We start from the raw sequence: 25,245 nt of genomic DNA, 5'->3' as shown, positions 1-25,245 counted from the left end.
AAAATGTGCCAAATAGTATTCATTGTTTATATTAAGCATATTTTTAATATTTCATGTACTGCTGTACTGTAGAATATACACTTCTGCATTCACATTGATTGCCCTGTAGATAATGTGAAAATATCCAATGTGCTTGCATTAAATATTTCCCACCATCTTATATACCCCGCGGGGGGGGGGGGGGGGGGGGGGGGGGTATTAGTCCCATTAGGACAGTTCTAGTTCGTTCCAATTTGTAGGTTTATTATTGGGTATATAACCACGAATAAAACTGGGGATTTTCTATACGACAAACACGTGTAACATATACCGTAAACTGGAGTGGTTTGGTGGATTCATATGAAGTGTTCATTTCTAAAAGCTTTAAAGGTTTTTTTAACATCTGATCGATTAGTTTTCTGTAATAATGTCGTAATCTTTCTCCCAATCCAATAATCTGCTATTCTTGTAAAAACTTGTAAAAAGTTTTCCAAAAGAACTTACTAGAGAAATACCTCTGTAATTATTTGTGTCATTGACAAATAATGGTACGATACAGCTTCTAGACCATGCCTCAGGGTATAATCCTGTGTTAAATATCTTGTTAAATAAAGTATACAAAAGTGGCAATAAAACATCTTTACACTTGATAAAAACTTAATTTAGCATATAATCTTCGCTGCAGCTTTTATTAAGTTGCAACTGAAACAACTTTAATTATCTGCAGGATGAAGTTATGGTGAGAGTGTAATTGTATTAAATGACTATGGAGATAATTGTGCCGGACACAGAGTGATTATACTGCACAATGAAAACACTCGGTGAGTGCAATTATGTCGCTGTAGGGGAGAAATGAAGAGGAGGTTGACAGGAGGGAGAGAGTCTCAGATAATAAAGACCATGTCAACCACCAGGTATATATGATTCAGATTTATCAGGTATATATGATTCAGATTCTTTATTTCCGTGGACCCCAGGCTCATTGGATATCATATACATAAATACATTTATACAAACAAACAAAAATGGCATTATGGAGAGTGAGTAGACAACGATGTTACAACGATGTATAATTTAGATTAAACAAATGATATCACACCATATGAGAGTTTCGTAGCTTAGTAGCATACTGTAAAAAAATTCCAACATTAATAAGTTCTTTAGTATTTTTAACACTGAGGAGTTTAATCAGTTTGTAAACACTGGGTTTTGTATAACAGAATTTCGTAACATATTTTTTTTCTCAAATCATCATATAGTGGGCATTTTAAAATAAAATGGAACTCATCCTCTACATCATTTATCTCACAAACATCGTTCTCTGACTATATTGTTATCCCTTCCAACTTCAACATTCAGTTTATGCGATGAAGTTCTAAAACGAGTAATAAAAGATTTGTGCACAGAGTCAATGGGTTTAGTCAAGTAAAACTGTAAACAAAAGTTATCAATCAAATGCTGATATAAAAAAAACCTTTTGGTGAATTTGTAATGTTTTCTAAAATTGTTTGTTTGTAAACATCAATCATACGTTGTTCAATTAACTTGTAAGTATTATTATTTACTTTTGAGACATTCCAAATATAGATTTGCACGTTCTCTTTGAATGTTTACAGTCCAACAAACTCGTTCATCATAGCATGCTTTTAAGATATAGTTATTTGATTGTAGTAATTTAAGCCAATACTTAAATATTCTAAGTTTCATTTTGATTGCTGGAGGAACTCTACCAAGTTCGCAGTAAACTAAATTATTGCAGGTTTTACTGTTTACACCTAAAAGCTTTTTACAAAAGCCTATATGCACTTTCTCAACATCTCGAGCTTTATGAAAACCACATATTTCTGAACCGTATAATAAAACCGTGTTGACATAAGTATCAAAAAATGTAACATTGTGTTTCTGTATTAAAAGAATGTTTTTTCAAATTATTGGAAATTGCAAATGATGATTTTCTCCCTTGTTCTACGGCATGTTTCTGTTTTGAGGAATTTACCGTTATAATTAAACAGTATGCCAAGGTAATTAAATTCATGGACAATATTTAAACATGAATTATCATAAGACCATGTCTCATCTTCTCTAAGTTTTCCTCCATTTCTGAAAACAACAATTTTAGTTTTTTGTACATTAACATTTAGTTTCCACTCATTAGTATATTTCTTCAGAACGTCTAACATTTTTTGTAAACCCTCAGGAGTTTCGGATATGATAACCGTGTCATCTGCATACACTAAAAGGAATAAATTTATCATCTGAATATCGATACTTGGACAATGTTCCTTAATAAAGCTCATCTCAAAATCATTAACATGTAAAGAAAATAAAATGGATGACAAAGTTTCACCTTGCATTAAACCTGTGTCATTACAAAAATAATCACTCAAAAATCCGTCATATTTTACACAGCTTTTAACATTATCATACATTAACTTAATGATATTGAATAATTTGGCATCTATGTGATACGCATGTTCACATAAGATGCTGTTATCGAAGGCTGCAAACCATTTGAGTTGTCTTTCATTGCTCTACAATTACTTCCCTTGGGCATATATAAATTAAGTGCCCCGAATTAAATCAACCTTTTCCATTTATAACTGCTACACACAGGTTGGTGTTCCCCTATTTCATAAGAATTTGTATTTAATATCTGAATTTTCAAATACACTAAACCTCAAATTTGGTTTAGCACAATTGTTTATTGCGTTTAATTGATATATTTGTCATATTTTAGCGCATAAGATGTAACGATGGCATCGGATTGTTTGTCTAATTTTACTTGTGTCTCTGATCACCGGCCATGCTGGTTTCGTCATTACAGTTTTGAATTTTTTTTTTTAATTGATCAAACATTGATTGTTAAATTTTCTAGACATTTTGATACAGTGAAAAGTACGTACAATGGAAAACGATTAGAATTAATTATTTTTATGATTGAATACCAATTTTAATCGGGGGGGGGGGGGTTATCGTACAAATCAAAAGGAATTTATTAATTTGATCTAATTCCTCATAGGCTGCAGTTGCATTTGATGATACATTTTCAACTAATTCCTCGCTTTTTGAAACTAAACATTTAAAATGCAGGTAAAAACCGTTATTACTTAAGCTGCTCCGTATATTCTTATTTGATTTAAACAATTTATGGAAATGTTTGGGATTATTTTTACGTAAGTAATTTAACATGTTGCCTTGAAACCTTTTGTATTGTCTCCTTAACTTTAATTCTGGGGGGGGGGGGGGGGGGGGGGGGGGGGTATGCACTCTTTGCTTGACATAATTTATGCCTATTTTCTATAGATTTACATTTATTAAAAGAATGTAATATATCTTTATAATCGTTAAATAATTTTTTACAACTTTCATTAAACCACGGCTTATCATCTTGATTGTGCGATACGTATTCATTAATTTTACAGTGTGGTAAAACGCATTTGTTTATAATAGCACAAAAATTGCCAATACATGTATTGACATCACAAACACTGGTCAAAGAAATAGCAAGGTAATCGTAAATTTGGTCAATTTTTCCCCTCAACTCGTTATGAATAATTTGTGTATTTTCTTCTATCCATTTAACGGATTTACAATGTGTTCTACCTGTAGGGTTTCCATCTTCATGCACGGACGACTCCCAGTACACCTTTATGTTAAACGATACAGGTGAATGGTCAGAAAAAAATAGAAAAGTTACCTGAAGAGAAATCACTTAAAGTATGAAAACTCTTACATTCAGTTAGAACATAATCTATCAAACTACATCCTTTTGAATTATAAAAAGTAACATTTCCCAAAGTATCGTCATTAATTCTACCATTCAATATCCTTAATCCAGTTGTTTTACAAAGTTCTAAGAGTTTTCTACCAAAAGTATTTACTACTTTATCCATATTCTTTCTAACACATAATTCTGGTTCACTGTCATAATTCAATAAAGTGGCATTTCTAGAAATAACATGATTTATTTTATCACTCTGAATAAAGTCATCCTTTTCTCCAGTTCTAGTATTGAAACCCCCATTTTTATATACAGTGCCATCATTTTTGTACTTACAAACAGAGTCTTCTAGTAGCTGAAAAATATAAAAATACGCTATTTTCTGGGGCAAGTAACAGAATGTTAGATACATGTATAACTCATTATCCGGATTACCCGTGACTATTTTCATCCAAATAATACTTTCTAAAATATTTTCAACAATACTAATCTTGTTAATTAGAGTTCTTGTAAAAAAAAAATTAACAATTCCTCCACCTCTAACCTTTCTAGAGAAAACAAATTTTTCCTATCCTGATAGAAAAAAATCATCATTTGGATTTATCCAGCATTCACACAAAAATATTACATCATATTTACATATAAGAGAAACAAATTCATTGTCACTAACTGACCTACAAATGTTCCATGAAATGATGGAAATGTCACTCTCCGTGTGGCCCTATACATCGGATGGTGGATGCCGTCTATCGGTAGTTACGCGACTGTGATATGAACAAGAGTCAACCTGCTGATCTGCGCGCGACTTGTGTACTGTCTCCCTGCGTGGATCCACGAGTTCATTGGTGCGCGTATTGCCACTATGTGGCGTGGAACTTGTATCACTAATGGCCGGTTGCGTATCTCGGGTTTCAATCCCCGATCATTGATATAGGGTTTGAATCCAGGTTTACGCGTTGCACGCAGGTAGAATTGAGGTGAGAACGGCTCAGAATTACGGTAAATAATAAACCAGGTATGCGGGTGGTTTAAATCCAGCTTCGTGTTTTTGTGGGGAATGATGGCGGAATATTTGGAAGCAGTAGAGAGGTTTGATCTTGTAGAAAGGTTGATTATAAGAGAACGAATTGTTAGAGACAGACTTAATCCTTTCACGCATTACAATGATACAGATTTTATGAACAGATTTCGACTTAGCAAAGAGGCTGTTTTGTCTTTTCTAGACGATATTGATGATTTAGGCAATGGAACTCAACGTATTTCATCGGTCTCTCCACTGAACCAGTTTCTGATAACTCTGAGATATTATGCAACAGGAATTTTTTTATCAGTAAATGGCGATTTGTTTGGGGTACACAAATGTACTGTGTCTCGAGTCATTAAAAAAGTTTCGCGTGCAATAGCTTCTTAAAACAAATACCATATAAAATTTCCTGCTGGAAATAGAATCTTGGATGTACAAAGAGCGTTTATGCAACAAAGTGGCATACCTGGTGTTGTGGGACTAATAGATTGCACCCACATCCCCATTATTTCCCCAGGAGGGGGGTAATGCTGAAGTTTTTAGAAATAGGAAAGGCTTTTTCTCAATTAATGTACAGGCAATTTGTGATCACGAACTTAAACTTACAAATGTTGTGGTTCGTTGGCCTGGTAGTACCCATGACAGTAGAATTTTTGAAAATTCTAATATATGTGCCAAGTTTGAGCGCAGAGAAATAAATGGTATTTTGCTGGGTGACAATGGATACCCACTGCGATCGTATCTTGTAACTCCAGTCCTCACTCCAAACTCCAGAGAGGAAAGAAGATTCAATTTAGCTTTATGCAATACACGTGTAAAAATCGAAAACGTCTTCGGAATCTTGAAGAGAAGATTTCCATGTTTGCGACAGCAACTTCATCTAAAACTTCAAACAAACATCACTGTGATTACAGCTTGTTGTGTGTTATATAACATAGCAAGGGAGCTTTCAATTCCTCTTCCAAATGAAGATGACTGCGATGATAATGACGATGTACCAGTCCCTGTGCTACAAAACTACAATCAGGGAGGGAGAGCCCTTCGTACAATTCTGATTCGAAATTTAGATTAAAAAAAGTTAAGGTAAGCACTAGTATGAATGTATTTTATTTGATATTTGGCGTATGGAGACAAACAATATTAAAATGGTCTCCATGCAGAACAAACACTGTTACTTGTGCTAGGTCTATTTGTTTCAGTACTGATGGACAGAGATTCTTCTAGCTTACGCTTTTTAAGAATGAGAATACATGTATCTTCTTTTAATTGATATACACGCATCTTTGCAGCATGTTCCGCTTCCGCCATCTCCAGCAGTCTGGATTTCACCTGTTCCTGTTTACCGGAGAGCTTCCTCTTCATCAGCTGTTCATGATTGGTGGTGTCGTAGATGCGGAATTATGAGCTGATGGCGTTTCATTACATTCCATGACACAACGTGCCTATGGAGGTTTTTCTAATTTACCAAAACAATTACTTTGTTGTCATCCAAAAAAAAAAATGTCAAAGTAAATGTCATACATTATATTGATAATGTAATTAACATAATAAACGTCAACACTCATTTTTTCATTAGTATATCTCGCCTCTTTATTGGGACTGGGATTTTTATCTAAGTCACCATGCAAAGCAGCATCATCATCAAATTCATTGCCTTTGCTGTGGAAGCATTGTTGATATTGCTGTATGCAGGCTGTCTAATTCCGTATTCGCTTGTGGACCCCCACTAGTTTTTGCTTTTTCCCTTCGGTCTCTTGCAACGGCCGTTTTCGTCCTGGACTTCATGCAACATGCAGTACTATGCCACTCCAACGTACAGTACATATCCAAATGTTCTGCCTCAACACTACAGACATAGCCTCCCTTATCCACAGATAACAAATAGAGAAGACACCTTTTCACCTCCCGTCATCACTTTCCAAGGAGACCAGTCAAACAGTACATCCCAGTCACAGACCAATGAAACAGCCACACAGCCCTCATCTTCCCACTTCTTCAACCAAAGGCTGACCAATAACATTTTCAGCCAACTCCAGGATATCCTTGCAGAGGATTGCCTTCAAGCAAGCCTTCCTTCCACCCTGATCCAGACTGTGACACAGGACTACAATAACAATGCATACAGCGTCTCTTGTCAGCAAAACTTCAAGGTGCACAAAAATCATCCAGCAACACAATCGAACTACACAGCCTGCTCTCAAATTCTGTCTAATTCTGTGCCTTTATTCTACAATTCCTAGAGTGCTTCAACGTCCAAATGTTTATCTGCATCAAATCATGTATCCACAGGATTATGTTACCAACCTCTTCTTCAACAATATGGACCATCCGTAGTAGCATCCTCTACATCCACTTTACCTCGGGCCTCATCCAACAAGTCTCAAAGCAAACGTGATATGTTTCATACCATCACACTCAATTTTAATGTCTCACTACAGGGACAGAAATCCCCTACCAATTCTCACCTTAACTTCTGTCCTCTGAACAGGAAGTGGATTCCGAGATTAACATTGACTCCAGTCTATTATTCCAAGGGGACAGTGGTGTTGACCTTCTCAAACAGGCCACTTACTTGTGTGGAATCATTGCAACAGATGTTGCTGCTTTACTTAATAACATATCGTCCCCTAGTGTTTCTCCTAAAGCCTACTCACCTGCTAATTCCTCAGCCCCCAGTGCACCATGAGTTGGATACCGCCCGACATGAAACTGCCTTTAATTCTACAAACTCGTCCCATGCAATCCTTAGTGTTGTTAGCCCTATTAGAGGAGAGGAAAGCAGGACAACACCAGAGGGCATTCATCAAAGTAATCCCCTCCGAAAAATGAGAGGGGACGAAGAGAACACAGGAAGCAAGAGAGATAGAATGGATTCTATTTGATAGTCACAGAATGGATTCTATTTGATAGTCACAGAATGGATTCTATTTGATATTCAACACTTAATATATCATTCCTGTTACATACAACTTCTACATTATCTAGGTATGTCTTTCCATCCTTCTGTTTCTATAGGTTATCTTGCATTACCAGTTCTAAATCTACTAAAATATAACAAATGTTCCATATGGAAAATAATCCACAATCATTCAAAATTTGTATTATGTATCTAAACCAAGGACTGTTGTAATTTTTCAGTATAAAATAAAGTTTTGAGGAATGTTACACTATCAACTATTTCATTGTTATATCTAAAATCTGTGTTGGTACATCTTCGCTAGCCAAAGGTTTACAATCGTGTTGGTAGTGGAAGTATGTTTACCAAAAATAACGTAATTATGATATTACTATTATTACAAACATCATAATTTTAGGCTTATTACTGTTGACCTTTACGCGCCATATTTTACAATAGTTATGAAACACAGCTATAAATCGATACTAAATATAAAGTTGGTGTTTCTGGGAATAATATTGTGTCATCTGCATACTGTGTAACAAATAATATCATAAGCTCTTTAAAATTTGAAATCCGAAATTCTATGATTTTTTGCTACTTCATTCATCATCATTATCCTGGTAAATTTCAGGTATGTTAACTCTGTGTTCCCCTTAGGTGGCCCCTTAAATAAGTATGTGTTGTTTTGAGGGAGTAGATATTCTGGGAACACAGAAAGTGAAAAGAAGAGCTTTACATTAAATGTCAGAGGTAATCAAAAATGGTAGCAACACACTGTCAACACACTGTTAATACCCACATACCAAAATAGCACAGGCCTATGTCAAAAGACAAAAAAAAGTTATGGTCCGGACAAACTTTGTATGAGAAGAGGAAGAATAAGTATATGTTGGTAAACTTTTCTCGAGTACCAAGAGATTTGGTGCCGAACGAAGCAAGGGACCAAATCGTGTGGCGAGAGAAAAGTTTAACAACATACTTAGTACATGTTTCACACGAGAAATGAAAACTCTTTGTGGTCTCTTAATTTATTATAACCCTTTCGTATTTTTTATCCTTTAATCAAGATCATCAGCATTTATCTTGATTGGTGTAATTTGTATTGTCTGGGGTTGATAATTTGTGTCGTCAAGGGGAGTTTACCTGTATTCAACAGCCAGGTGAGGGTGCACAGCGAGTAGTTTTCAAGTATTTAGGTTTTTCGTACACATTCAATATATCTTCATCCATGTTTCAAAGAATGTATCCCATGTCTTTTCAAATGGATTTAAGCTTAACTTAAAACTTAACTAAAACTATTCTTTTGGACATTTTCGGGCATAATAGAAAATACTTCCATGCGTTTCCTTGAAAACATACGAACAAAAACGGATCAATATGCTGACAGTGATATTATTAGTTACACAGTTAGTTTTCGCCTCGCACGATACGGGTTTTCTTTTCACACCATGTATTTTTCCGTATCAGGTCACTAACTAACTGTGTAACGAATTTATCATGTCGAAGACCTCTATCTGTATATGTGGTGGTCTATAGGTATCACACCGGTAATTGTCCAATGAAAATGAACTTAGTCAATTGTAGTTCCATATATTTAAAGAAATATGTTTTTCCTTGCGCGATTTTTCTCATTTCCTCTTCTTCTTTTCTCTTAATTTTTGCACCCCTGATTAGGAAATTTTGTGTAATTTGTAGAAATAACTAAGTGTATACAAAGCAACTATTTGCTGTTGGTAGCTGAGGCTACTTCCTGAGATGTACTCCGGCTGTTTACACACATGTGAAAAACACGTGGATTTGAGGGTAGTCTTGTTTGCGGGTAATTTATTTTCGAAAATGCCGCGTAGGGTGGTGTTTTTCTGGTGTCGGCAGACGAGATAGGTAACATAGAACGTTTCTGACTGCGTTATTCGGCATCAATTCTGTAAACTGATTTTTAATGAATTTTTTACCTCTATAGTAATATATATTGAAAATAATTACCGGTGTGATACCTATATCATACAACTTATCGCATCGCCAATTTTGTCACGACTGCCAGTCGAACCCGACAATAAATTACTTGCTCAATACGGATTTTTCTCGCATGATACGGTTTTTGAGTCGGTTCGCGAAGCGAAATGCTCCTTGCTGTCAACGGCGTGCGGATTTATCGCTGCTCACAAACTTTCTGTTTATTCTTACACCGAGAGCAAATAAATCCCGCGCACAAAGATCTTCAAATTTCATTTGCTTTTTTGAACAACTTCATTAAGTTTTGAAGACATATCATACATGTATGTTGACATTCTTATAACAATGTAATTTAAATGAGTCCCCTCAATACGTTTAAAGAAACTAAACATAGTGCGCATGAATATATGATGTAAGCAAATTAAGTCAATAAGTGTCACAGGCGATTGTACTTTTTTTTTTTTTTATCAAACATGCAACGTACGTGTGTATAGATATATCAACTACAAAAATAGATTCGTAAACATGAAACAAATACCTTGTAAGTAAATATTTTATAGTAAAGAAAGTAATTTCTCGCTTTCTTAAGTTGGAAAACCATAGTAAATATTAAATTGAAAATGGTATTGGTCAATTACGACCGATCATACTCCCCGTCGAGGCCTCTTCAAAAGTGTGTCAAAGCCTAAATGTTTCTTTATTTCCGTGAGCCATGCGGCTCATTGGACTTAATTACATACAATACAGTTTTAAAATATAACAACATACAGTATATGGAGAGTGCATAAACTTAAATAACATTCCAAAGTGATCTTGTTTAACATGCAATCATATACATGCATATATTCAGACATTATAATACTGATTAACAAAACAGTAAGTATATATATAATAGTCTATTGTGCTAATTAGCAACACTTTTCCTTACGTAATTTTGTGGCATGTTTAAGATATTTACCCAAATTACTCAGTTCTGTAACGTTATTTACACTCAGCAATTTTATAAGTTTATATACACTTGGTTTTACATAGTAGAATTGTTTAATATATCTTTTTCTTATTTCGTTATATAAAGGACATCTTAGAATGAAATGAAATTCATCTTCGATATCATTTAAACCACCATGTTACTATTTCTGCGGGAATCTACCGGGGTGAGACGAGGAACGCACGTTCAGTTTGTTATGTTTTCGCTTTCAGACTATTCTACAGTCAGATATAAATAATCACATTTACCGTATTTTGCCGAATATATTTAATACTTTTGGGGCCTGTAAATTGTGGAAATATCATAGTTCGTGTGTACAATCGCATTTAACTTCACGAGAAATCTTTGTGGAAATAATGCAGGTTCTCAAAAAAGCATGCACTAAAATTTGTATACAGTGCAGCAAATTTGTTTTTTAAAAAAAACGGCAATCTTGTCCTTATACACACTACATAGCAGTATTTTCTGGGAAATAATGTTAATTTCAGCAAATCACAAGAGTTTGTAGCAATAAAGTTTTAACAGACTGAATATTTTCTTTGTTTACAGTTGTTATGATCAGTTAAATAGCCGATGCGAGCTTTCAATGTGTTGTAATCAAAACATCACCCAAGCTTCGAAAAATGACGTACCAAGGTGCGATATAACAACCCCCCCCCCCCCCCCCCCCCTCGGTAATCATAAACAAATCAATAATCGAAGCCAGTAATTTAATTGGTACTTAATGAAGAATTCAAACATAACCCTCTAAAATTTTGCCGCATTTAGATGGGTAAGTACATCAGTAATTTACTGCTAAAGGAAAGTTAAAACTTAAAAGTAATCGCATATTCCGAGACCAATGAAAAACGTGCAACATGCAGAAATCTGACAAAAGCAAGTGACAAAGGACGTGTACGCAAAACATGTGCTAGTCACGGATCATAATATTATGGCAGTTTTAAAAATTGCACGATGATAAATTTTAATTGGCTGTTTCATAATAATTAGTTACTGGGTTTAGGATAAAAAAAAAATTATTTTTTAAAAACAATTTTACGCTTTTAGATAGGTAATCAACGCGGCGAAAAATTAAGTGCACATTGCATCGACTAAAAGAAAATGAGTAAAAAACCTTTAGTGGTATGTAGTGTAGTGTTCTCATAAAACAAATTAAAAAGTGCGTATTATATTTGGTTAAATACGAGTGTAAATTAATAAGCATAATGCATTATTCCGATTGTAATTTTTTCTAGAATTATGGAAGCCCATTAATGTCATTATAATGGTCAGTATTTACGTTTTTCCGAAGTACGGAAACCCATTCCAGCCATATTTAAAAAATTTATGTGACTGTATATGAGATTCTTTAAACAATCAAAAAAGGGGGAGGGGGTGCTTTGCACTTGTCCGTCGGTAGACCACATATTCGCTCAATATCTTGGGAACTATTCACTTGATCGTTATGATATTTCAAATGATCGTTGGTTATGAGTAGAAGAGGACCCCTGTTGATTTTTTTTTTGTCAAAAGGTGAAGAATCAGTCCACTCTGGGCATAGGAATATACTATCCGTTCAATATCTTGAGGACCTTTTGCTTGACAGACATCAAACTTGGTACACTGGTACATCCTAAGGAGTAGATAACCCCTAATGATTCTAAGGTCACATGGTTAAAGGTCAAGGGTCAAAATGGACATAGGAATATACTATTCACTCAATATCTCGAGAACCCTTTGCTTGACGGACATCAAACTTGGAACACTGTTACATCTTAAAACTTAAAAAGTAGATGACCCCTATTGATTTTGAGGTCACATGGTTAAAGATCAAGAGTCAAAATGGACACAGTAATATATTGTATCCTACATTTCAAGAATCAGTAGCTTGATTGACACCAAACTTGGTACACTGGTACATCGTATGCAGTAGATGACTCCTATTTATTTTAGGTCAGTCCATTCTGGACATAGGAAGATATTGTCCACTCAACATCTTGACTTGAATTGGTTTGGTACTATTATCAATTAAATGATGCATGTGTATAACCCTTTTCAATTCTGCACCACGTAAGGGGGTGGGTGGGGTATTGTTGTATGTTTGTGTTGTTTGACAAACATTTCTTGGTTGTTTTTTTATTGTTTTGATGGTAGCATTTTATGACTAGTTGGTGAATAAACTCTCAAAATATGCACTGAGAGTCAGTGCATTAAAAACAGCGATGTTTTTTTTTTTATTTTTATTTTTTTTTTTTTTTGGTTTTTTTTTTTTTTTTTTTTTACAGATGTCAACTGCATAGTCATTGTAACATTGACTAAAGTTTAAGCTCGAGGAATTGATTTGCTAAACTTTTTTGTTGGATGGATACCATCTTACAGCCACTGTGGTGCTTATTTGAGGGTTTTTGTTGTGATATAAAGTACCACCGGTATATGACTACATAATGATTTTCCTCCAATTCTTAGCATTTGTACATCATGGATTGTTTAGCACAATCATCAGTTAGCAATGCCTCTTTACATCCATGTTGGATATGTACATGCAATTTAAATGGCAATGGTCATGACTTAGTCAAATTTAGTCACTTTACACAGTTATGATGCAATAAAGTATAAATCTTGCTAAAAGAAGCGTGCATATGCGAACTCACACACACAATGTTCGTCATCCTTGATTACTACTATCTTACTCCTTCAAGATTACCTTTCCTGTTGACAATGAAGTGTGAGTCGACTCTCAGGCCCTTCAGACCTTTGATTTTTTTCACGGCGTTATGTGACCAAAATCTGACCAATTAGATTTCAACAATTTTGTCTGAGGAGTGATAAAAAAAACCTGTCCCTATGTCTTTTTAAATTTGTTCCAAATGATAGATTGCTGCATGATGTATCACTTTGTGACCGAAGCCCGAACACAAGATGGTGAGTACACATCCTATACTTTTTTGATGAAGTGTTAGTGATGGGACATGGCATAACAGATACTTCAGAGAGAGAGAGAGAGAGAGAGAGAGAGAGAGAGAGAGATTATTTCTCTTTCGTAAGAATTTATCGCATTCGAAGGCTCTCTCTCAACGCAATAACACGGTTTCCCACATTTCTACAAAAAAGTGGGTAATTTTTCTACGCAGAATATTGACCCCCGGTCAATATTCTACGGGGGTCACTTTTTGTCGTTACACCAGGCTTGCCCTAGGGGTCATGAAATTTACACAATTTTGGTAGAGGCTTCATCATTACTGTATACCCAGTTTGTCTGTTATGTGCTGAGGAGTAGAGAAAATTTTAAAGGAATAATGCATTTTCACTATATGACCAATATGGTCACGCCCTAACACAGGAACACTTGCCCCGGGGGTCATGAAATTTACAAGTTAACGGATGACGATGGATGCAGATCAATAGCAACAGGTCACCTGAGTGACCAAGGTGACCTAAAAATGTTTATCATAAATGGTATTCATAAGATGTTATACTGAGTTCATTTAAGAGTTAAGACTTTAAACTGAATAGGAGAACAGTTACGTAATTTATGTACCGAAAACGGCTCCTCAAATAGCAAGGCAATATTTTACAATCGGAACAATTAGAGAGAAAATTAGTGAATCTCTCATATTCACCTTTAGATGGACAATTTTAGAATTTCTAATTACATTCTAGAAATAAGTTTGAAACATTTAAGAATAGTCGCTTTTTCATTTTTGTAAAGGAATATTACCAAAATAAAACTCACAAATCAGAGACAAACGCACATGAATGCAAGTGCAAGACTGCAGTTTTAACACTTGAATGATTTTATCACACAATTTTTGAAAATGTTTATATGAAACTTAAAAGTAACAAGAGGCCCATGGGCCATATCGCTCACCTGAGCAGCAGTTCCTAGCAATAAACAAGCTTGAACATACTATCATTATACCAGCACTTTGATTCAGAAAAAATTCAAAGGTAACAGCTAAATATTTATTATTTAATTATTATCTCCCCTTGTAAAGGACGTATGGCCCTTCATTTAAACAAATTTAATCTAAGAATGCTTTTGTGCCAAGTTTGGTTAAAATTGGTCCAGTGATTTTGGAGAAGATACAACTGTAATTAAAAGTCGTCAATACATTTTCAATATTTCGTTATCATCTCTACTTAAAGAAGGGCGTGGCCCTTCATTTGAACTCACTCGAATCCCCTTTACCCAAGGCTGCTTTGTGCCGAATTTGGTTGAAATTGGCTCAATGGTTCTAGAGAAGAAGTCGAAAATGTGGAAAGATTACAGACCGACAATAGGTGATCAGAAAAGCTCACTTGAGCTTTCAGATCAGGTGAGCTAAAAGGTTTTAGGAGTGCATGTTAAAAATTAAAACTTTTCCAGAATATTCTTTGTATGGGAATAAAGTATGATGACGTTGTCCATCTGTCAGATTCAAAATAAATTCATCTTTGGATAAATTTTGTAAACGAATATGTATAAATCAAAGTACTGACAGTACAGCTGGGAGTTGTACCGCCTGGAACAGTTACGATTCTATCGACAATATGTTCACAATCTCCTAATCCACCCAATAACAGTTATGGGGGGGGGGGGTCTTTCAAAATCCTCTAATTTAATTGCAATATCCCACTTTCTCCTTATGAGGTGTTAAGAAACATGTCTAGCGAGAGAGCGAGTTGATTCCTTAGTAGCGGCAATTTGGAATTAGGGGTAGACAATCAACAGAATTGTAGAATTTAAGTTTTACTCCACTATCTGTATGAAAAGTTTTTGTGTTAATCAAATGAAGAGAGACAATTTTGATTCTTCGTACGATAAATATGTACATACTTACATGTATCTGAGTTGCCGTTTTACAAGCACAAATATTCTGATTTTACATTCTAAATATATGATTGTTTTACATGTAAAACTTATACGGTACCAATTTTGATGCACCAGATGCGCATTTCGACAAATTATGTCTCTTCAGTGATGCTCAACCGAAATGTTTGAAATCCAAAATAACAATGACGTTTTAGAGCTACTATAGGCACAAAAGTGGAGTCAAATTCGTTCAAGGATGAGAGCTATGCGTGAGGGAGATAATCTTTAATTTTGAAATGAATTTCTAAATTTTATAATAGCAATTAAATATACATCCGTATTTTCAAGCTAGTAACGAAGTACTTAGCAACTGGGCTGTAGAGACCCTCGGGGACTAACAGTCCACCAGCAGAGGCCTCGACCCAGGGGTCATAATGTAAAACTTATACGGTACCAATTTTGATGCACCTTCGGCTGAATGAAATGTTTGTTGAATAATGAATATTTCCAAAAATCCCAATCAAGGGAATTCGGAAATTAACTATGCATTTAGGATATAAAAGAAATGAATAGCCAGAAAAGGATTAATTTCGGAATGGAAAGAATATGTATGGGAATAGTCCGCCGTAAACGTAACTGGAATGAAAAGGGGGGGGGGGGTCTGCTATATAGTAGGTTTTCCTGGGGGGGGGGTGTCATCTGGCTATAAAAGGGGGAAAATCCTACTATCTAGCCACATTTCCGTGGGGGAAGATCTATTATATAGCCATTTTTCCAGGTGGAAAAACTACTGTGAAGCCATTTTTCGGGGGGGGGGTGACTAGGGGGAAAGGCTACTCTACAACACACGGCACCCATGGGCTGGTCTCATCCGCATTGTAGGAAAAAAAGAATCCTTTTAAATAGAATCACCTTAGAAGTTGTTTTGATAAAAGATTTGGTGGGCCTGTAATACACCGTTCAAATTACACCCTCTGCAAGTAGTACCATGTATACTTCGATGTATAATGGCTAAATCTGGCTGGTTCCTTAAAACTGTCCATGTTCGAAGGAACGAGATCAAAAGATCGATGTCGGATAAAAATCAAAATTCATATAGCTATGAAATTCTGGAAATATATTATGGGGTGTCTAAAACTTGTACAAATATAGGAATTTATTCTGAACTGGGCAGGTATCCATTATATAGTGATATGCTAAAGCAAACATTTATGTCCTGATATAGACTACAACACTCAACTTCTAACCTATTACAAGCTGCTTTCAACGAGTGCAAGTCTAAGACCATTAACTAACAGTGACTGGAATTCTAGTATAATATTCTACAGTGAAAACCTAAATATCAATTTGTCCCACTACAAAAAAAAAATAATAATAATAAATAAATAAAATTAAATGAAAACAAATTCAAATTGTATGTAAAAAAGCAAATGCGCCAATATTTCTCAAACTTCTGTGAAAATATTCGTACCAATTATGGGCAAGAATTTGGAAAATAAAGTACATACATGTACTTTCAGTACAAAAGGTTATTCAATTTTGAAAAATACCTTAATGTAAAAACTCGAGACAATCGGGTAATTCTCACTAAATGCATAATTAGTAATCATGGGAACATCTACGGATAGAAACAGGCAGACATGAAAAATATAAAAAAAAAAAAATCAATGAATATGGTAAAAAGAAATTCTTCCTAGATGTGAAAGATTCTGTTAACACTGTATCTCGAGTTCAACAGAGGATGAATTAGATTTTCTACTCGAATGTCCACTATGTAATAATCCTAGAGGATAATTCTCCAAACCTAACAATGCTATTCTGTTTACATGGATGATGTCAAATAAAGATCCTGAGTTTGTTGTGTTATTATGCCAATATTTAATTGTAAATTTCAATACAAGAAAACATACAATGGCATGTACAATATAGTTATGTGCATGTATAACATGCAAATTGATCAACATAGTTACTATCCCTGTACTGCATGAACATTTTTGTGTGTATATTATTGCATTGACAGATTTGACGGCTAACTCTCTGCTTATCATGCTGTGTGTATTTTGTTGTTTTGTTGTTTTTTGTTTTTTTTAGCTTTCGGCTCAAGTGAGCTTATCTGATCGAAATTTGTCCGTTGTCTGTCGTCGTCGGCGTCATAAACTTTTCACATGTTCATCTTCTTCTTCAGAACCACTGAGTCAATTTCAACCAAACTTGGCACAAAGCATCCTTGGGTAAAAAGCTTTCAAGATTGTTCAAATGAAGGGCTATGGCCTTCAACGGGGGAGATAACCACATTAATGTAAAAATAAGGTGGGGCCATTTAAAAATCTTCTTCTCAAGAACCACTGGGCTAGAGGAGCTGAAATTTACATGAAAGCTTCCTGACATAGTCCAGATTAAATTTTCTTAACATCATGACCCTCGGGGGTAGGATGGGGCCACAATAGGGGATCAAAGTTTTACATACAAATATATAGAGAAAACCTTTTTTGTTATGTATTCACATAGGAATTTGAGTTATCTTTCTTAGACCATGTTAGTAATCAAGGCGATCCGTCTCTGTTTGAACGTTATTGGTTCCGTAATTTATAATTCGTAGGTCCTGTGCACGAGATCTGCTTGCTCCAAGCACATATGTAACAAATTATGGATTGATGCCTCGCTGCACTATGTGTAAGTTGCATTTTTTCTCAACAAACATTTGTTCATGATATTGTAATGTATGAAGTCTTTTAGCAATATATATATATATATATATATTGGTGCAAGTGGTTTACTATGCTTAAGGCTAAATATTTGTTCCATGTCGGTAAAGTTAACTTTCATATACATTGTTTACCAGATTTTGAACCCAAGTTTATCATACCTAAGATGCCTTGTATAAAAGTAACTCGGGGATTATATGTAGAATATTTTGATTATTTATTTTAATTATATCTTTGTCGATGTAACGTTCATGTTATTGTCTAAATTGGAGTGTCTTTGTATCACAAATCAAACATATTGTGAACGGTTTTTCATGTTGTGTATTTCAGTTATTTACCACAATGCACAGTACGACTTGTACAGTAATAAACTTCATTGAAAGAAAAAACATGCTGACTATATTGTAGTTAACATCTGCAAAAAGGCAGAACAGTAAATAAACATAACCAGGATCATTGAAGATATGACACTATCTTCATGATGGCAACAGAGAAACCTGAAACCAGGGATCCTGAAATTCAAGAACCACGGATGGTGCGGCATACAGAGAAGGCCAAAATATTGTTTGACGAACAATTTGTTAATCTTCGGGATAAATTTGTGACATCATGCAGGGATATAGAGGACATAATCGATTCGTTTGATAGTGAGTGTTTTGATAGAACATATCTTCGTAAGATGGAAGACAATATGAACAGTGCATTTAAGCGATTCATACTTATTGTCACAGAATTTCATGAATTTCCTAAGAACTGCTAAAACAGAACGATCTTTCAAGGAAATGGACGCACATGTTAAGACATATAACAAGTATTCAGAAGCAGTACAAATTTTCCGAGATAGACTTTCTCAAATTTTACTGGAAGTTGTCGAACGCCTATCCGATCAATTCGAGACGAGGTCAGCTATTTCAGCATCTAATCGTTCTAACGCCTCTTCAGTCGCAAAGCAAAAAAGAATCCATGCAGACAAGCAACATGTACGTCTAAAATTTCTTGAGGAACAAGCTACTCTAGAAAAACAGAAAGTGTCAGCAGAAATAGACATAAAGCTCTCTCGTGAAAAGGAGGCTGCTGCAGTTCCACAAGCTGAGGCAGTTGCATTTGAGCAGTATGAAACTGATAGTGTTTGTGACAGTTTTAGAATTAAAAAAGAACTTGATGCTGCATGTATTAACTTGGAGAAAACTTCCCGAACTGAAGACTATGTCAAAAGTCAGGCGACATACGCTAGTGATTGTGCTTCTCACCCCGACACCAAAGACATTCCTCGGACTTCATCTCAAAAATTGAATCCTAATGCTATTCCATACGAAGGACCCATAACACAGAATCAGCATTCCGTTATTCAGGATATGAGCAATTATTTGCTTAAAAAAGACTTATTAATGCACAGATTTAGTGCCTTCGACGATTCCGCCATAAATTTCACAGCTTGGAAAGTAAGTTTCCTTAGTATTATTAAAGAACTTAAGGCTACTCCCCTTGAGGAACTTGATTTACTTACCAAGTGGTTGGGCCAGGAGTCAAAAAAATTTGCATTGTCTATCAGAACAGCGAACGTGTGCGATCCTCAAAGAGGACTTGATTTGATATGGAACAGATTAGAGGACAGGTATGGGAAACCAGAAATGGTTGAAGCATCATTAAAATCAAGGCTTCAAGATTTTCCTAAGATAACGGAAAATGAGCCCCGTCGGCTCTATGATTTGCTGGACATTTTATACGAGATCGAATCAAACAAGAGTGACACAAGATATTCATTACTACTCGCATAGTTTGACTCATCATCAGGAGTTTTACCTATCGTTACCAAACTTACGCATCAACTCCAAGAAAAGTGGGCTTCCAGAGCTTCTCAGTACAAGCGAATTCATAAAGTAGCCTTTCCCCCATTTTCATTTTTCATCACCTTCATTCAGGAAATGTGTGATCTTAAAAATGACCCCGGACTTTCAGTAAATCAGAAAATTCAGAACGAGAAGAAGACTACTCGTGTCATTACTCGTGATTCATACATTGAGGAGGAAACTTCACCTCCAAAGGCTCATGGTAAACGATGTCCCATACATAAAGCCGATCATGCTTTAGACGAATGCAGAGTATTTCGTGATATGACTTTAGATAAGAAGCGTGAAACTGTCATGCACTACAGCTTGTGTCTTCGATGTTTCAAGGGTAAACACAAGGCAAATAAATGCAAATCGAACGTGAAATGTGAAAAATGTGGCAGTCGTTTTCATATGACAATTATGCACTACGACAGTGAGCGAAAACCAAAAGTAGATCATCAGGATCATGGCGGGGAGACTACTCCAATGGCTATAAATCAAACCATACAAAATCGTTGCACACAACTTTGTGGGAAAATCGAAGGAGGAAGATCCTGTGGAAAAATACTCCTAGTGAACGTATATCCGTCAAATGAACCTGAAAGGGCTAAAAGAATGTATGCTCTTATTGACGATCAAAGTAATAAGACACTTGCAACACCTAAATTCTTTGATTCATTCGACTTGGAAGGACAAACATGTATGTACACACTATCATCATGTAATGGAACCATAACCATTACTGGAAGGACAGCAGAAGGATTTGTTATAGAAACTGTATCCGGAGATCAAAGACTTAAGTTACCTAAAGTCATAGAGTGTGACGAAATTCCAAATAATAGGTCGGAGATACCTACACCTGACATCGCAGAGGCTTACTCTCACCTTCGAGATATTTCATCATTCATACCCGAATTTGACAATTCTGCGGAAATTTCATTGCTGATAGGAAGAGATATGACTCAGGTTCATCATGTTTTGTCACAGAGAATTGGTGCTCCAAACGAACCATTCGCACAGAGGCTTATTTTAGGATGGACAATTATTGGCGAAGTGTGTTTGGGAAAATCTCATATTCCAAAGTCGGTCAACGTAAGAAAAACAGTAATTCACGATGGCCGTAATACCATGTTTGATCCATGTGACTCTCAATTCACCATTACAGAGAAAACATCATTTCATCAAGATGTATTTGCAACGACTCCATTTGATGAAACACCAGGACTTTCTACAGACGATCGAGTCTTTCTTGATATCATGAGCAAGGAACTGCATGTAGGACCAGATGGCAAATGGACCGCCCCTTTGCCATTTCGACCTGATAGACCTACATTATCTAGCAACTGTGCTCAAGCCTATCGAAGGGCTGTGATATTGGACAAGTCATTTCAGACCAACCCATCAAAGAAGGACCATGCTATAGAATTTATGAACAATATATTTAAGAAGGGACATGCGGAGATTGCACCCCCTCTACAACCAGATGAAGAACATTGGTTTTTGCCAATATTTGGTATTTATCACCCGATGAAACCCGGAAGGATTCGTATGGTTTTCGATTCGTCTGCGAAATATCAAGATTTGTCTTTGAATACAGTGCTTCTATCTGGACCAAATATGACCAACAGTCTCATTGGAGTATTAATGAGATTTCGCATGGAAAGCATTGCAATGACTGCAGATATTGAACACATGTTTCATTGTTTTGCCGTATCCTCACACCATCGAAATTACCTTCGTTTTTTCTGGTACACGGACAATGACCCAAATAAACCCCTTACAGAATACCGAATGTGTGTCCATGTATTTGGCAATACACCTTCCCCAGCTGTTGCCACCTTCGGCCTTCGACAAGCAGCTATCACTGCAGGACCGGAATTTGGAAAGGATGTTTATGAATTTATACAGAGGAATTTTTATGTGGATGATGCTCTTGTTTCATTACCAAGTACACATGAAGCAGTGGATCTATTACAACGTACACAACAAGCACTGATTACCCATGGAGGACTTAGATTGCACAAAATTGCATCAAGTAATCCTACGTTGATGCAACATTTTCCTACTAAAGACTTAGCAAGGGATCTCATAGATCTAGATTTTACCAAGGAGGAGCTACCTGCGCAAAGGAGCTTAGGTCTAGTATGGGATCTGCAAACTGACTCATTCGGATTCAGATTGAATTTGGAAGAAAGGCCATATACTCTCAGAGGGGTACTTTCATGTGTAAACAGCCTTTATGACCCTCTTGGCTTTATCGCTCCGATAACCATTCAAGGGAAAATACTCTTAAGGGAGATGATGCAATCACCATGTATAGATTGGGATGCTGACTTACCCGAAGAATATCTTTCGACATGGCTTACATGGACACACTCGCTGAGCATTATTGAGGATTTGAAGGTTCCCCGGAAATATTTATCCATTGGATTTTCAGAACTTGGGAACAAACAAGTTTTGATATTCTCGGATGCATCAGAATTGGCTATATCGGCTGTAGCTTACCTACATGATAACAGAGACAGCTCCCTAGGATTCATCATAGGAAAATCTAAAGTTGCTCCAAGGCTAGCTTCTTCTGTGCCACGTTTGGAATTATGTGCCGCAGTGTTAGGAGTCGAGATTGCTTGTATTATCCATGATCAATTGGACATTAGCGCTGATCATTTCCAGTTCTTTATTGACAGTAAGATAGTATTAGGATACATCCACAACCACACTAAGAGATTTCTTACTTATGTGAGTAACAGGATTCAGCGCATCCTAAACTTTACCTCAGCAGATCATTGGAACTTCATTGCAACCAATCAAAATCCTGCCGATCACGGTACTAAGCCTACCTCTGACAGAGCTGTCTACGACTCATGGATTTGTGGACCTGTAGAATGGCTACAATTTCAGGACATAAACTCAATTCAAGCTCCAATGTTTGAACTTGTAGAACCGAACTTGGACAAGGAAATAAAGCAAGAAGTTCTCATTAATAAAGTGCACTCATCTAGTCCACCATTTGGTACTCACCATTTTGAAAAGTTTTCTTCATGGAGGAATCTTGTACATGCTATCGCCTCATTGAAGTTATTGGTCAGGAGAAGGAAACGGTGCAGTGAGAATGACAAACAGTTAGGAGATACAAAGGAAGACAAGATACATGCTCGCAAGGACGCGGAGGAATTCATAATTCGCTTAATTCAGAGTGAAATTTTTGGAAAGGAAAGAGACGCACTTAAAGATGGCAAAATACTCCGTAAGGATAGTTGCATTTCTAAACTGGATCCATTTTTGAACAATAAGGATATATTGCAAGTTGGTGGCAGACTGCGACATTCTGAATTTGAGCTGGGTGAAAGAAATCCAATTCTTATGCCTGGAAAACATCGTGTTTCAAGACTGTTAGTTGTACACTATCATGAGGAAACACACCACCAAGGTCGCCATATAACCGAAGGTGCCATAAGAAATGCGGGATGGTGGATTACAGGTGCCAAACGTTTGATATCCCCCATAATACATAAGTGTGTGAAGTGTAGAAGAGGACGCGGGAAGTTTCTCAACCAGAAAATGGCTGATCTTCCACCTGAGCGTTTGAAATCATCGCCTCCTTTTACTTATGTTGGAATTGATTGTTTCGGTCCATGGAATGTGACAACGAGAAAAACACGTGGCGGCAGCGCAGACTCCAAGAGATGGGCTGTGCTCTTTACATGTTTGTGTTCAAGGGCTGTACATATAGAAGTGATTGAACAAATGAGTACACCGTCATTTATTAATGCCCTAAGACGTTTCTACGCAACCCATGGTGCTGTAAAAGAATTCTACTCAGACAGAGGAACGAACTTCATTGGAGCTGTCCGTGAACTCGGAATCTCCTCAATAAATGTGGAGGATCCCCCTATTCAGAACATGTTAACAGAAAGAAACACTGTGTGAAAGTTTAACACTCCCTACTCTTCACATATGGGAGGAACATGGGAACGCCTCATAGGAATCACACGTCGCATTTTAGATGCCATACTACTTGAAGTAAAACACACCAAGCTAACACACGAAGTGCTTTGTACATTTTTTGCCGAGGTTGTTAATATTATCAACAATAGACCTCTCGTACCGGTGTCCAGTGATTCCGATTTACCATCCGTACTTACTCCGAATGTTTTGTTAACACAGAAGATTGGGGACGTGTCCGATGCCCCTTTGAACCTTAATGTGCGCGATTTATACACTTCCCAATGGAAGATTGTCCAAGTCCTTGCTGACAGGTTTTGGGAACGTTGGCGCAAACAGTACTTACAGTCTCTACAGTCGCGCAACAAATGGAAGGAGGTCAAACCAAATATTAAAGTTGGTGATGTCGTCATTCTAAAGGACAATGAACAGCATAGAAACCTTTGGCCTCTAAGTCGCGTTACCCGAGTGTTACCTAGTAGGGATGACCTAGTTCGCAAAGTGGAAGTTGTCACCTTCGCAGATGGAATTAAACATACTTATGTCCGACCAATTACTCATGTGATTCCACTATTTTGACTTTACACAGACTAGATGTATTCATCGCTTTACGTATTTTGTTGTAATGTTTCACATTGTGCCTTCACATGTTTCATGTAAATTTGGGAAATTTATGATATTTCATATCAGGCGGGGAGTGTTATGTATTCACATAGGAATTTGAGTTATCTCTCTTAGACCATGTTAGTAATCAAGATGATCCGTCTCTGTTTGAACGTTATTGGTTCCGTAATTTATAATTCGTAGGTCCTGCGCACGAGATTTGCTTGCTCCAAGCACATATGTAACAAATTATGGATTGATGCCTCGCTGCACTATGTGTAAGTTGCATTTTTTCTCAACAAACATTTTTTCATGATATTGTAATGTATGAAGTCTTTTAGCAATATATATATATATTGGTGCAAGTGGTTTACTATGCTCAAGGCTAAATATTTGTTCCATGTCGGTAAAGTTAACTTTCATATACATTGTTTACCAGATTTTGAAGTTTATCATACCTAAGATGCCTTGTATAAAAGTAACTCGGGGATTATATGTAGAATATTTTGATTATTTATTTTAATTATATCTTTGTCGATGTAACGTTCATGTTATTGTCTAAATTGGAGTGTCTTTGTATCACAAATCAAACATATTGTGAACAATTTTTCATGTTGTGTATTTCAGTTATTTACCACAATGCACAGTACGACTTGTACAGTAATAAACTTCATTGAAAGAAAAAACATGCTGACTATATTGTGGTTAACATCTGCAAAAAGGCAGAACATTTTTTAAAATCTGATGAAGAAACACTGGGCCAAAAAAGCTTCCTGGCGTAGTGCAGATACAAGTTTGTTCAAATCATTGTCCCCGGTGGTAGGA

General features: G+C 36.1%; 1 protein-coding gene and 1 pseudogene across 1 annotated transcript in view; both read left to right on the top strand.

The window, feature by feature from the left end:
- Nucleotides 1-4,589: 4,589 nt before the first annotated feature.
- LOC125673592 (putative nuclease HARBI1) lies at nucleotides 4,590-6,166 on the top strand (annotated as a pseudogene).
- A 13,930-nt stretch (nucleotides 6,167-20,096) lies between these two features.
- Nucleotides 20,097-25,245, top strand: part of LOC125661919 (lysophosphatidic acid phosphatase type 6-like) — a 60,769-nt gene continuing 55,620 nt past the window's right edge. Inside the window, exon 1 of the transcript XR_008797945.1 lies at nucleotides 20,097-24,698. The gene's annotated coding sequence lies outside the window, so the exon portion shown is untranslated. The remainder of the gene's footprint in view (nucleotides 24,699-25,245) is intronic.

The sequence above is a fragment of the Ostrea edulis genome, chromosome 8 (genome assembly GCF_947568905.1).
Source record: "Ostrea edulis chromosome 8, xbOstEdul1.1, whole genome shotgun sequence".
In the NCBI taxonomy this organism is placed as follows: Eukaryota; Metazoa; Mollusca; class Bivalvia; order Ostreida; family Ostreidae; genus Ostrea; species Ostrea edulis.
This window is presented reverse-complemented; position numbering and strand designations above follow the sequence as displayed.